Source organism: Taudactylus pleione, unplaced genomic scaffold, assembly GCF_031769625.1.
Source record: "Taudactylus pleione unplaced genomic scaffold, aTauple2 ptg000082l, whole genome shotgun sequence".
In the NCBI taxonomy this organism is placed as follows: Eukaryota; Metazoa; Chordata; class Amphibia; order Anura; family Myobatrachidae; genus Taudactylus; species Taudactylus pleione.
The window spans coordinates 3,490,802-3,504,167 of record NW_028284484.1 but is presented as its reverse complement, the minus strand read 5'-3'; the positions used below and the strand labels follow the sequence as shown (position 1 = coordinate 3,504,167).

The window sequence follows — 13,366 nt, the reverse complement described above, 5'->3', positions numbered from 1 at the left end:
CTTAACTTTGTTTCATCTCAATTTGTCAAGTTAAAGCTGAGCAATAATAAAAACAAAATATATTTTACATTATCAATGGTAGAGATAGGTGTGGCACCATGCGTGCGGCTGGTGAGTGGGAGAGGTGCTTTAGGACCACGTTCACTTTAATAGGATACGCTACATAGCAGTATGTGCACAGGGCGTGAGTGAAGGTGCTGCTGTATAGCGCTGCTGGTCACATGGGCCACTCCCATGACAGGGCCCCTATGCAAAGAAATACAACACCTCAAAAAACACATTTTGGCGGAAGCGATTTCATCATGGGTGAAGCCGCGGCCATCAGATAGTAAGGATTAATTTTACCTTGCAAAAGGTTGTTGATAAAAGTACAGACATGCACACAGCAGAAATGCTGTGTGACAACAGTCATGTTTATGTGAAACACGTGTAATACACGTTTTGTGATCAGGGAAGCATGGGCAGATTGCTCATTACTAACTAAACCTACCCTAGGCAATGGCAGAAATACCGGTGAGGGGTGGAGGTTTCTTAAAAGAAAAAAGTGTTGCTATGGGGTCTGGTGAATGAGTGCAACACACCTCGTTCTAAGATTAACCACTGAAACCTACATAAGCTATATTTATTTATGGAGTACTTTACAAAGAATATCCAGTCATTCACATCACTTCCTGCTCCAGCAAAGCTTGCTATCTATAGTCTACTATATATCCCATTCAGTTTTTCACAGAAGACAATTGGACAACTAGTATTTTTTTGCAGTTTGCAAGGAAACCAGAGCACCCAGGGGAAACCTCCACATACATAGAGAGAAATAAACTACACACAGATAAGGCCTTGTTCTGGGCTTCAACTCATGATCTCTTGGCTTTAAGGCAGCAATGCTTACCATTATGCCATCTGTGCTGCACCATTCCAGTTAAACAATGCATAAATACATTGATGTAATAAGGTAGCAAATTCCCATAATCAACAAATAACACATCTTATATATAAAATTAATTGGTTTGTTTGTTATGCATTCGAATACCCCATGCACCGATTGGGATGAAACCAACGTGAGGTGGTCCAGTTGGATCCTGGACAGTTTTTAGGGGGGTTGCGATCCCGGTCGGACCTCCCATTGGTGTACCCTGGGCAGAACTTTTAGCCTGTTCTGGGCCTGCCACTGGATGGATTTGAATGAAAACTTCAGAGGGGTTGTAATTGGTCTGGGATGCCCAATGGAGTGGTTGGGGTCTCAGGGCATGATTCAGCAAGGAACGCACATGAGAGAACGCACGCACTTGACCGATTTTTCTGCACTGCGCATGCATTGCACTGCGTATGCGCGAACTAGCCACTGCAATCGGGTATGCATACGCAGCGTGTATGCAGACCACTTCTGACATTGACAGGAAGTGCCGTTTGTGGGTGGTGACGGTGTGGTCAGGCGAACACAGGCGTTATAACGCAGATATAGGGGCGTGCATAATTAGGCAGTGCGGCGCCATACCGTAAGCTGTAAACAGGAAGCTGCCAAAATCCTGCGGCAGGTCTGGTCAACCACTATTATGCTAATTGGTCCGATGGTTCTCGATGTTACCGATGTTTACGCTATCTTGCGTGCTGATCAGGCTGTGAGTAAAGGGAGATGGACGGCTTAGTATGGGGCTGGTCATCTGCATCTTGTGCTGCAGTCTCCGTGCATATGCATTGATTAGCATATTCTCGCAGCAGACGGGTGCGTGTGTCTGCTAGCGTGCCTTCCTTGCTGAATCAGGCCCTCAGTCAGAACTTCACAGCACCTGTTCTGAGTCTTCCACTGGATGGATTTGGATGACATCACATAATAAAAACATAATAACTTGAAGATTTAAACCCAGGTAACACTGGGTACTTCAGTTAATTAAAAGTAAATGCATAAAATAAAAAATATATATTGATGAATAGACATCTGATGTACAGAGGGTTCCAATAAGAATGGACTGTTAATACTTATTAGGAAATAGTGTTTGAAGACATGATGGCAAAGTACAGATACCACCGACCGACGGCAGACAAGCTGCACGATAGTCCTGTCAAGTTACTGCCTGTATGGTGAAACTTTGAGATTGCGGCTTTTAGGATCTGGGATCTGAAAGTGGTGTAGTTGGATTCTGCAGTGTTGGATATACTGTATAAAGGTGCTGAGTGTAAGGTGAAAAGAAGATGTTAAATTGCTGGTTGTCTTAATATGACATCTAAGTTTAGTGATCCTTTGGTATCTGTATGTCCAAAGTATTTAACGCGCTTTGTTACAGCCAAGTAACAGTCACTGAATGGTAGTTGCTCAAACAGTTTATTGGCCCATCCCAGGTGCATGTAAAGACCCCCAAACATGGTACGATTTTTTTTTAACGATATTGCCGTTTGCAACGGATTTGAATGACAAATTTTTTAAAAAGTGGCTTGTGTGTGCATGATAACGATGCGTGCTGTCGTTGGTAGTGGTCACGACCTGTCTTTCAACGATTTGCATGACATTGTTCTGTGTGTATGCACGCTGAACGATGTCATGGCTGACACAGATGCACGCACGGATCACGGAGATCCATGATGCATGCATCTGTGTGTAAAAAAATAAATAGACACAGATGCACGTACGGATCAGTCACATCCGTCTGTTCTTCTGTGTTTAAAAAAGAAAAGTGAACCCCCAAAGCACAACTAGCCTGGGCTTTTTGAGACCCAGTACTGGTTGGGAAAATACATGGGACAAACGACGTACGGGGCCCCTGTATTTAGCACAACCAGCACTGGGCTCTGAGCTGGTTCTGGTTATGGAAATACAATGTCCGCTGGTCCGGTATTTTCGTTTTTTTATTTTGGAAGAGCCTGGATGCTGACATGGACAGAAGAGGACGTGATCCATGCATGGAAAGAGGGGAGTATGGATTTTTTTTTTTTTTTTTACAGGTACCTATGGATTCCTACTTGGAGAAGTGGACATGATGGGCTTCAGGGATACTAGGAGAGTATGTGAGATAATAGGAGTTATGGTAGACTTACCATTGATAACTCTTTTTCTTCGAAGTCCATAGGGTCCACAGTGATACTATGGAGCAATGTGGTTATAGAGATCCAGGTACCAAACAGTTAAAACTTTCAGCTCCCAGGATGCCTCGGGTCCTCCTCCATATATACCCCACCCCCCAGCCACAGTCCTTCAGTTTTGTATTCAAGCCTCAAAGCAGGAAAAGGAAAGAGGAGAAGGAAGAACAATCGTACACCAGAAGCACTCTCACATCTCACACAAGATGAGGGAATCCGTGACCGAAATAAAAAATACCCAATGCAGCCAGGTGCGTCAGGGTGGGTGCCCTGTGGACCCTGTGGACTTCAAAGAAAAAGAGTTATCAATGGTAAGTCTACCATAACTCTTATTTTCTTCTTCAGGGTCTATAGAGATCCACAGGGATACCATGGGGATGTTCTAAAGCAGTTCCCCTATGGGTGGGGGACGCTCCTGAGCAGAAAAGAGAACTTGTCGCCCAAAGGAAGCATCCTGTGAGGCAAAAGTATAAAAGGCGTACAACCTAAGAAAAGTGTAGACAGAAGACCACATGGCTGCCTTGCACAATTGTTCAGCAGAGGCACCACAACTAAATGCCCACAATGGCCCTTCAGACCGAATCGAATGTGCTGTCACCGTGTTTGGGACAGGGAGATCAGCCTGTGTGTACACCTGAGAGGTACAGTAGTCATACATAACCATCGAGCCAAGGTCTGCTTGTTAACTGGCCATCCTCATTTGTGAAAACCATATAATACAAAAAGAGCATCTGATTTTCTAACGGAGTTTGTATGCTCCACATAGATACAGAGAGCACGTACTATATCTAGGGAGACTTCACCTACCAAGAGGTCTGGAGCCTGAAATGCTGGAACTACAATTTCTTCATTTACATGAAAACAGGACACTACCTTAGGAAGGTAACCCTCCCTTGTACGAAGAACAGCTCTATCCTGGTAAAGAAACAAAATGAGGAGCTACAAGAAAGCCAAATCAGAGATAGCGAGGAGAAAAAGGGTCTTTGCTGTCAACCTTTTCAAGTCTACAGAGTCCAGAGGTTCAAATGGGGGAGCTTGTGGCCCCTTAAGAATCAAAGACAGATCCCACGGTTCTACCGGTGGGACAAAAGGAGGCTGAACTCGCAGAACTCCCTGAAATAAAAATTCTAACATCTGGTAATGAAGCAATCTTTCTCTGGAACCAGACTGACAATGCAGAAACCTGCAGTTTCAAAGTGGCCAGGTGGAGACCAAAGTCTAACCCAGCCTGGAGAAAAGCCAGTACCCGGGAAACCCTAAACACCATAGGATCATACTTTCTGTGGGAACACCACTGACCCAAAAAAGTACCAAACCCTGTAATAGATGCGGGCAGAGGCAGGCTTCCGTGCTCTAAGCATCATTTGAATCACAGAGCTGGAGAAACCTTTGCCTCTTAAGATGGAAGATTCAAGAGCCATGCCGTCAAAGCCACACAAGGTAAATCTGGATGCAGGAAGAGGATACGGACTGTCTATGGATAGATTCTGTATGCCTGTGAACCAATGACTTACTGTTTCACCTCCTGCTTGAATTTCCTGAGAACTCTTGGCAGGAGGCAAATTGGAGGAAAGAGATACCCCAGCTTGAAGTCCCATCTTACTGCCAGTGCGTCCGCGGAGAATGCTGCTGATGGGTCTCTGGACCTGTACCTAGGAACCTTGTGGTTGTAACGTGATGCCATGAGGTCTCTGTCTGGTAGACCACATTTGTTCACCAAGAGCTGAAACACTCCCGGGTGGAGAGACCACTCTCCGGCGTGTATATCCTGACGACTCAGGAAGTCTGATTTCCAATTGAGGACTCCTGATATGAATATTGCCGAGATGACATTCTGTCCAAATCAGAACCTTTGTCACTTCCTTCATGGCTGCATGACTTTTCGTGACTCCCTGATGATTGAGATAGGCCACTGTAGTCGCGTTATCGGATTGGATCTGGACCGGCTTGCCTTGGAGCAGGTCCTGTGCCATGGTAAGTGCTTTGTATACTGCTCGTGGTTCCTGAATGTTTATGGGCAGATGACTTTCCTGAATTGTCCATCTTCCCTGAAAGGTGTGATGACCTGTCACTGACCCCCATCCACGAAGACTGGCATCCGTGGTGAGAAGCACCCAATTTGGAATCCAGAATGGGTGCCCTTTGTCCAGATGATCCTTTTTCAGCCACCACAGGAACCTCTGGAGTGGAAAGTAAAGGCATACCCCTGAGAGACCACTTCTTGGACCAAGGCACCTGTTGCTGTTTGATGCCAGCAATCCGCAAACTGAAGAAGTTGGCCTCCCACCCTGGCATCCCCCAGGAGGAGGCCCGCCCCATCAGGCCGAGGGTTTGTTGTTTGATTGTTAGAAGCTGGACGTCTGCTAAAACTAGACAGCTTGAAGGAAGATTGTTCCTTTGCTCGTCCCCAAGGACGAAAGGACTAAAAAGAAAATTGCCTAGATTTTATTGTATCAGTAGATTGGAGACTTTGAAGCTGCCAGAGTAGCTATTATCTTATCTAACTCTGCTCTAAAAAGTAGATTTCCATAGAAAGGTAAGGTTTCCGGAGCCTTATTTGATCCTGTATCAGCTTTCCAGGATTTTAACCAAAGGACCCTGCGCGTAACTACTGAAGCTGTTGATGCTTTAGAATAGGGGTAGCCAACCTCGGTCCTCGTGAGCTACCAACAGTTCACGTTTTCCAGACCACCTAGCAGGTGCACAGGTGTATTAATTACTAACATATTTGAAAAGATCCACAGGTGGAGCTAATTATATCACTTTTGATTCTGTGAGGAGACCTGCAAAACATGCACCGTTGGTAGCTCTTGAGGACTGGGGTTGGCTACCACTGCTTTAGAAGCTACAATTCCAGCATCTACTGCAACTCCTCCCAAATAGGAGGCCACTTCCCGTATGTGGGAGATATACATCATCTGTTCTCTGGTAGAGAGTCTTCCAATGCCCCCATCCATTCTTCAACAGCTTTGGCTACCCAGGCTCCAGCCATACATGGACAAGTAACAGCTCCCGATGATGAATATTGCCTTAAGACGTGTTTTCATTTTCCTATCTGTAGAATCCTTAACAGAAGATGCTGACGGAATAGGCAACTTGAGCATCCACAGTAGGAGGTACCTCCCACTTAGAGCCGTATTCAATTAGTTTTGCACCCCCAATACTTTTCCGCCTGCCGCACTTTTCGCCTACTTTGTGTGTTTTGTATGCAAAAACTTTTTGTGTGCGCCACCGCTATTCGCCATATTCAATTCCAAAGGACGCAAAAACGCATCCCGGCGAAACTAAAACAGGCAAATAGTTCTGTCAAAGATGGGGAAATCAGCCTAACACCCCCCAAAAGATGCACTAACATTGGGGATCAGTATAGATGTCCCCGAATAGCCCTCCTGAACCTATTTGGGGTACTTAAGTGCTTCCAATTGCCTCTCTATAGCGTCTTTGACCAAGTGGTGAAGAATAGCATTAAGTAGTATTTTTTCGTGAAAATAAGTAGTCCTGTCAAATTTGGGGTACTTGAAAATGGGTGCAAGCATGGTTTAAATTCATTAGACGTTTTAAGTGACATCAAAAATGCACCTTCAGCAAGCACCTGCAATCAAAAAAACACCTACCCCATACTTCTTCTTTTTTTTTTTTTTTTTTATGCAGTTATCCTTTGGGGGGCTGTCCCATGGGTGCAGAGTGGTTCCTACACCTTTGCACCCCAAACCCGCAATTCAGCACTTTTTTCTGCCTGCTATTTATAGGCGAAACTTTTTCGCCTATTACATTGCAAAGTCTTTGCAATTGAACACAGCGAAAAGTTTCCGCCTGGTAAAATGATGTCATCTGCAAAACTTTTTTTTGCAGATTACGGCTTTTTGCCGCTAATTGAATACGGCCCTTAATACATTCAGAAGCTGAGAAAGGATATGATGTTAATCTTTTGTTCACCTAAAACTGTTTATCCGGGTTGCCCCATGCCTCTTCCATAAACTCATTGAGCTGCTCGTATTTAGGAAACTCCGTTTTGGCCACCCTAAATATCTAGGATTGATTTAACCACCCTCAACAAAGTAGGAACATCCACTGTGGATGGATAACTCCGTTTTGGCTACCTTCTGGTGTTTAAACACTGGAGCCTTCTTACTAGAGACTGGTTCATCATCCTAAATATCTAGGATTGATTTAACTGCCCTCGCAAAAGAAGGAACATCTGCTGTGGATGGTTGGCCCTGCTCTCCCGGGCTAGACCCTCGAGAAAAACTGTAAGCGCCTCATATACATGAACGGGGTCAGGGCTGCCATCAGAAATTGTGGGGCCCAGGACTGACAAAATGGGCAGGGCCCCCCTCAATATCCTTCAACCCCCCTTCTCCCGCCCCCCCATCCACAAGCCCCCTACCACCGCCAACCCCACACCCCCTTCATAGTGTCATCAGTCATTAGTATAATATATTTTGAGTGCTGGTATCTTCTTCTGAAATTATTATATATACCGTATATATATATATATATATATATATATATATATATATATATATATATATATATATATATAATGTAAGATATAACATTATATGGATGGCACCTGGGATAAATATAGCCCAGGTGACATCTATACTATTAAGCAATACATAGCAGGGAATGGTTGGCGGTAATCATGGCGTATATAAAATACAACCTATCTAGTTCGTTTTAGTCTTTATAGAGTTTTGTCAGGAAGTGAAAGGTTGTTTTTTATATGTGCCATGAGTGCCGCCCCAAATATTCCCTGCCGTGAGTGTGTATAAATATATTATATATATATAGACATATACATACACACACATACATATAGTATACACATTATATACATATATAAACATATAAGCATATATATATGTATGTATATATACATACATACATAAACACACACACATATATATATATATATACATATATACATACATACACACATTCAAAGTAATAGACCCTGGTGCCTTTAATTTAATACATTTCAATTGATAACAAAACTAAATGCACTACTGTGTGTCTTACTTACCTTATTCATCTGTTAAGATGATCCCTTTTGAACACAGAAGAGCTGCACTGCACAGCACGTTTCTCCTCTGCAGATCATCCTCTGTGTGCCTCTTCTTCCCTGCAGCCTTTGCGCTGGCCGGCCAATCACTGAAAGCCTCAGGCTGCTACATCGCTTTCTATTGGACGGCCGCCAGCATCCCTGCAGTGCACTGTGGCGCCGTGATGACGGCAGTCAGGTCAGTGTGGTACTGTAAGTTAGCTGGTGCGCTGGCTGGCGGGGCCCTCTCAGAGGCGGGACGCGGAGGTACTTGCCCCCAGAGTTTCCCCTGTATTCAGCCATGCGGCTGAGTAATAAGTGACTTACTGGTAACTTTTTATTGTGCGGCGGGGGGATAGCACTGGACGCGGGCAGCCGAGTGATAGGCAGACGGGCGGGCCCCCCAAGTGTCCGGGCCTGGGACTAAAGGCCCGGCAGTCCCCCCCTGATGGCGGCCCTGAACGGGGTAGTAGGAGCGAAACCAGACGCACAAAAACCTTGACTGCTACGGCTATCGGTCATCTCTGGGGCCGGAAGCAAGGACTGCCATGTGCGATTCCACGTAAGCCTTACCCAACATCTTTGTGCGTCTGGTTGAAGTCCGGGTCCCAGCATCGCTGCTAGCAAGCTCAGCCGAGACCCGCTGAAATCATCAGCCCTATTACTGGTGGCGTGGCCTGGCGGAGGTAGGAGTCACATTACATGCGTCTTTGATCAGACACTCAGTACTGCCAACCCAAAAACATAGAAAAGAAAATAAAAGCTTAGGACTGCCTGAGCAGTCCCCTGTTACAAAGATGCATCTGTACAGAGCCGTACCTAGACTTTTGGTGCCCTGTGCCAGAAAGAGCATTGGCGCCCCCCTCATTTTTCAAAGAGACATAATGCACCCAAAAAAGGGCCATGGCTTCATGTGGAAGAGCCAGGGAAGAGATAGGAGAGGCCAGGAGATGCTGGGGATGAAATAAAAGGAAGCTACAAGCAAAAATGATAATAAACAGAAATTTGAGAGGCCCAAACAGCGCCCCCTGACCTGTGGTGCCCTGTGTGATGGCACCGGCCGCACTACCCTAGCTACGGCCCTGTATCTGTATCCTGTCGTACCAAATGAACAACTGAAGGCCTGTGGCTGGGGTCGGGGTATATATGGAGGAGGACCCGAGGCATCCTGGAAGTTGAAAGCTTTAACTGTTTGGTGCCTGATCTCTCTAACCACATTACCCCATGGTATCCCTGTGGATCCCTATGGACCCTGGAGAAGGGAGTGTGCATGTATGTTTTATTAAACTTGTACTGTCACGGTGTGTGTGCACTGTCTTTTTATAAATATTTATTTTGCTGTGGAACTACAGGTACCAGTGGGCCTGTAATGCCCCGCATGCTGGTACTTGTGGTTTTCCAAGTACCAGTAATGCGGGGGGAGGCTTGCTGGGACCTGTAGTTCCACTGCAAAAGACAATATTTTTAACTGTTTCATTTACACCACACTATACTATCAACCGGCACTCACTGCTCCAGGGGTGCCGAGCTATCAGTCTAGCCTGGGGTGCCCTGGAGAGGGAGACCCCTTTATTAAGGGATGTCCCCAACTCACCAAGGATCCCTGGCCTGGGCTGTCTGGCGGTCAGGGGTAATGCTTTGGCGGGGGGATCCAGTGAAAGGCATCCCATGGCTGTGTTGTTAACCCCCCACTAGAAAGTGTTCGGTGCTGGTTATAGATGATACAGTGGACCCCTACACTTTTTATCCCCTGCATTTCCTAACCAGGACCAGCTCAGAGCCCAGTGCTGGTTGCGCTAAATACAGGGGACCCCTATGTTTTTTTCCCCTATATTTTGGCAAGCAGGGCTGTCTCTGGAGTCTGGGCCTGGTTGAGCTAAATACAGGGGACCCCCTACATTGTTTTCCCCTGTATTTTTACAACTAGTACTGGGTCTCAAAAAGCCAGAGGCTGGTTGTGCTTTGGGGGAGGGTACGCAATTTATTACTTTATTTTACACAGGTTTTAATTTTTTTTTTTACACAGATGCGTTGACGGATCTCCCTGATCCATCTGTGCATCTGTGTGTATTTATTTCTTTACACACAGATGCATGCACAGATCAGGGAGATCCATGATACATGCATCTGTCGACTAACGCACACGATCTAATGAATATGAAAATTATTAGATCGTGCACAATAGATCTTGTGTACATCATGCAGCTTTTGCTGCACATCATGCAGTGGAGCTGCCGGGAAGAGTTCAAGGGAAATCGTTGACGAGATTGTATTGTTGCCTACATCGTACTGTGTGTACCCACCTTAAGGGAGGGGTTAATCTAGACCAGAAAAAAACACACAAAAATTCCCCCAGCACACTGTTAATAGGCCAGCAAAAGTGACTAACATCCTACATGACAACAAAAGTGCAGATAAGCCACCAGTCACAGCAAGGCGTCTCTGCCCTGGTGGTCCTATACTGCATGATAATAACACCACTTTTCATATGTTTATGTATTATAAATTAAGAGCCAACTCACCTGGAGGTACCCCAGGATCCTCCATTATGGCACTATAAGGATCAGCATACCCTCCAGCTAATGATCCCATACATGTCTCTCATAACAGTGATACACAGGATAAATCAATTTAATGGCCCCTCACAGGTGCATGCAAGGGAGGGGTTAATCTAGACAAGAAAAAAACAAATTCCCCCAGCACACTGTAACTCTCTTTACAGGCACCTGTGACGGGACAATAAATTGAGAAATCAATAGGGGTCTGCTGTCCAGATATACATTATCTATGAAAAGACAAAACATGAAGGTGCTCATAGTGCAGTAGTTCCCAAACTGTTTTGAATCCCGGCGCCCTAGAGTATTCGCTTTGTTTTCACGGCACCCCTAAGCAGGGACGAAACTAGGATTTTTTTCACCGGGGTAAGACATTAATTTAGCATCATAAGATGGCCTTTTCTGACATAAATTTAATATCCATCCCTTAAAAATATTAGTTAAGGTTTCTTAAATAAAACCATCAAACGTCCAAATTATTTTATTAAAATTGCAAATATTGACAGAACAAACATATTACACATAATGCCGGTCCGCCCGGCTGCTCCTCGGAATTATGGGAGAGACGTCATGACGTCTCTCCCATAGTGCCTGCGGGGGAAGCCGGAAGCTGGAATTCAGGAGAGAACTCCAGCCCCTGGCTACCGCTGCACTGCAGGAAAGGAGCCGAGCGCCCGCTGGTAATAAAATCCCAGCGGACATCCGGCAAATGGAGCCTCCCTGCAGCTCATATATATACAGGTTGAGTCTCCCATATCCAAATATTCCGAAATACGGAATATTCCAAAATACGGAATTTTTTTGGCATGACTGAGATAATGAAACCTTTGATTTTTGATATTTCAATGTACACAAACTTTGTCTAAGGCACAAATTATTAAATATAATGCATAAAATGACCTGCAGGCTGTGTGTATAAGGTGTATATGAAACATAAATTAATTTCATGTATGTACACAAACTTTGTTTGAGACACAAAATTATTGAAAATCTTGTATAAAATTACCTGCAGACTGTGTGTATAAGGTGTATATAACACATAAATGCATTCTGTGTGTGTATTTGGGCCCTATTCCCAAGATATCTCATTATGGTATGTAATTATTCCAAAATACGGAATATTCCGTTATCCAAAATACCCCTGGTCCCAAGCATTTTGGATATGGGAGACTTAACCTGTATTTACAAGTTCAAATGTGACCTCCACTACCTGCATTCACCGGATGCGGAATTCAGCCAGCACACCATTCAAGATATAAAACACTTCAAGTGTTCTATATCTTGAATGGTGTGCTGGCTGAATTCCGCATCCTGTGAATGCATGTAGTGGAGGTCACATTTGAACTTTTAAAAAAAAAATGTTTTTGCCTGGAACCCGCACTATATTCAACGGATGTTATGTGTGCGGTTCATTGGAATTTATATATATATATATATATATATATATATATATATATATATATATATATACACACACACACACACACACATATATACAGTGCATCTGGAAAGTACTCACAGCGCTTCACTTTTATGTTTCAGCCTTATTCCACAATGGAATAAAATCATTTTTGTCCTCAGAAATCACATGTTTATAATTCACAACTTTTGCTCAATACTTTGTTGATGCACCTTTGGCAGCAATTACAGCCTCAAGTCTTTTTGAATATGGTGCCACAAGCTTGGCACACCTATCTTTGGGCAGTTTCGCCCATTCCTCTTTGCAGCACCTCTCACGCTCCATCAGGTTGGATGGGAAGTGTCGGTGCACAGCCATTTTCAGATCTCTCCAGAGATGTTCAATCGGATTCAAATCTGGGCTCTGGCTGGGCCACTCAAGGACACAGAGTTGTCATGAAGCCACTCCTTTGATATCTTGGTACATTGCAACATTCATCTTTCCTCTATCCTGGCTAGTCTCCCAGTTCCTGCTGCTGAAAAACATCCTCACAGCATTATGCTGTCACCACCATGATTCACTGTAGGGATGCTATTGGCCTGGTGATGAGCGGTGCCTTGTTTCCTCCAAACATAACGCCTGGCATTCACACCAAAGAGTTCAATCTTTGTCTCATCAGACCAGAGAATTTTGTTTCTCATGGACTGAGAGTCCTTCAGGTGCAAACTCCCCATGTGCTTTTTACTAAGTAGTGGCTTCCGTCTGGCCACTCTCCCATACAGGCCTGATTGGTGGATTATTGCAGAGTTGGTTGCCCTTCTGGAAGGTTCTCCTCTCTCCAGAGGAATGCTGTAGCTCTGACAGAGTGACCATCGGGTTCTTGGTTACCCCCCTGACTAGGGCCCTTCTCCCCCGATCACTCAGTTTAGACGGCTGGCCAACACTAGGAAGAGTCCTGGTGGTTCAGAAATTCTTCAATTTATGGTTGATATAGGCCACTGTGCTCATTGGGACCTTCAAAGCAGCAGATATTTTTCTGTACCCTTCCCCAGATTTGTGCCTCAAGACAATCCTGTCTCGGAGGTCTACAGACAATTCCTTGGAGTTCATGCTTGGTTTGTGCTCTGACATGCACTGTCAAGTGTGGGACCTTATATAGACAGGTGTATGCCTTTCAAAATCATGCCCAATCAACTGAATTTACCACAGGTGGACTCCAATTAAGCTGTAGGAACATCTCAAGGATGATCAGTGGAAACAGGATGCATCTGAGCTCAATTCTGAGCTTCATGGCAA

At 44.7% G+C, this 13,366-nt stretch overlaps 1 protein-coding gene across 1 annotated transcript in view; it reads left to right on the top strand.

Moving 5' to 3' along the window:
* Nucleotides 1-13,366, top strand: part of LOC148532177 (putative glutamate receptor) — a 91,731-nt gene that overhangs the window by 64,713 nt on the left and 13,652 nt on the right. The window lies entirely within an intron of this gene.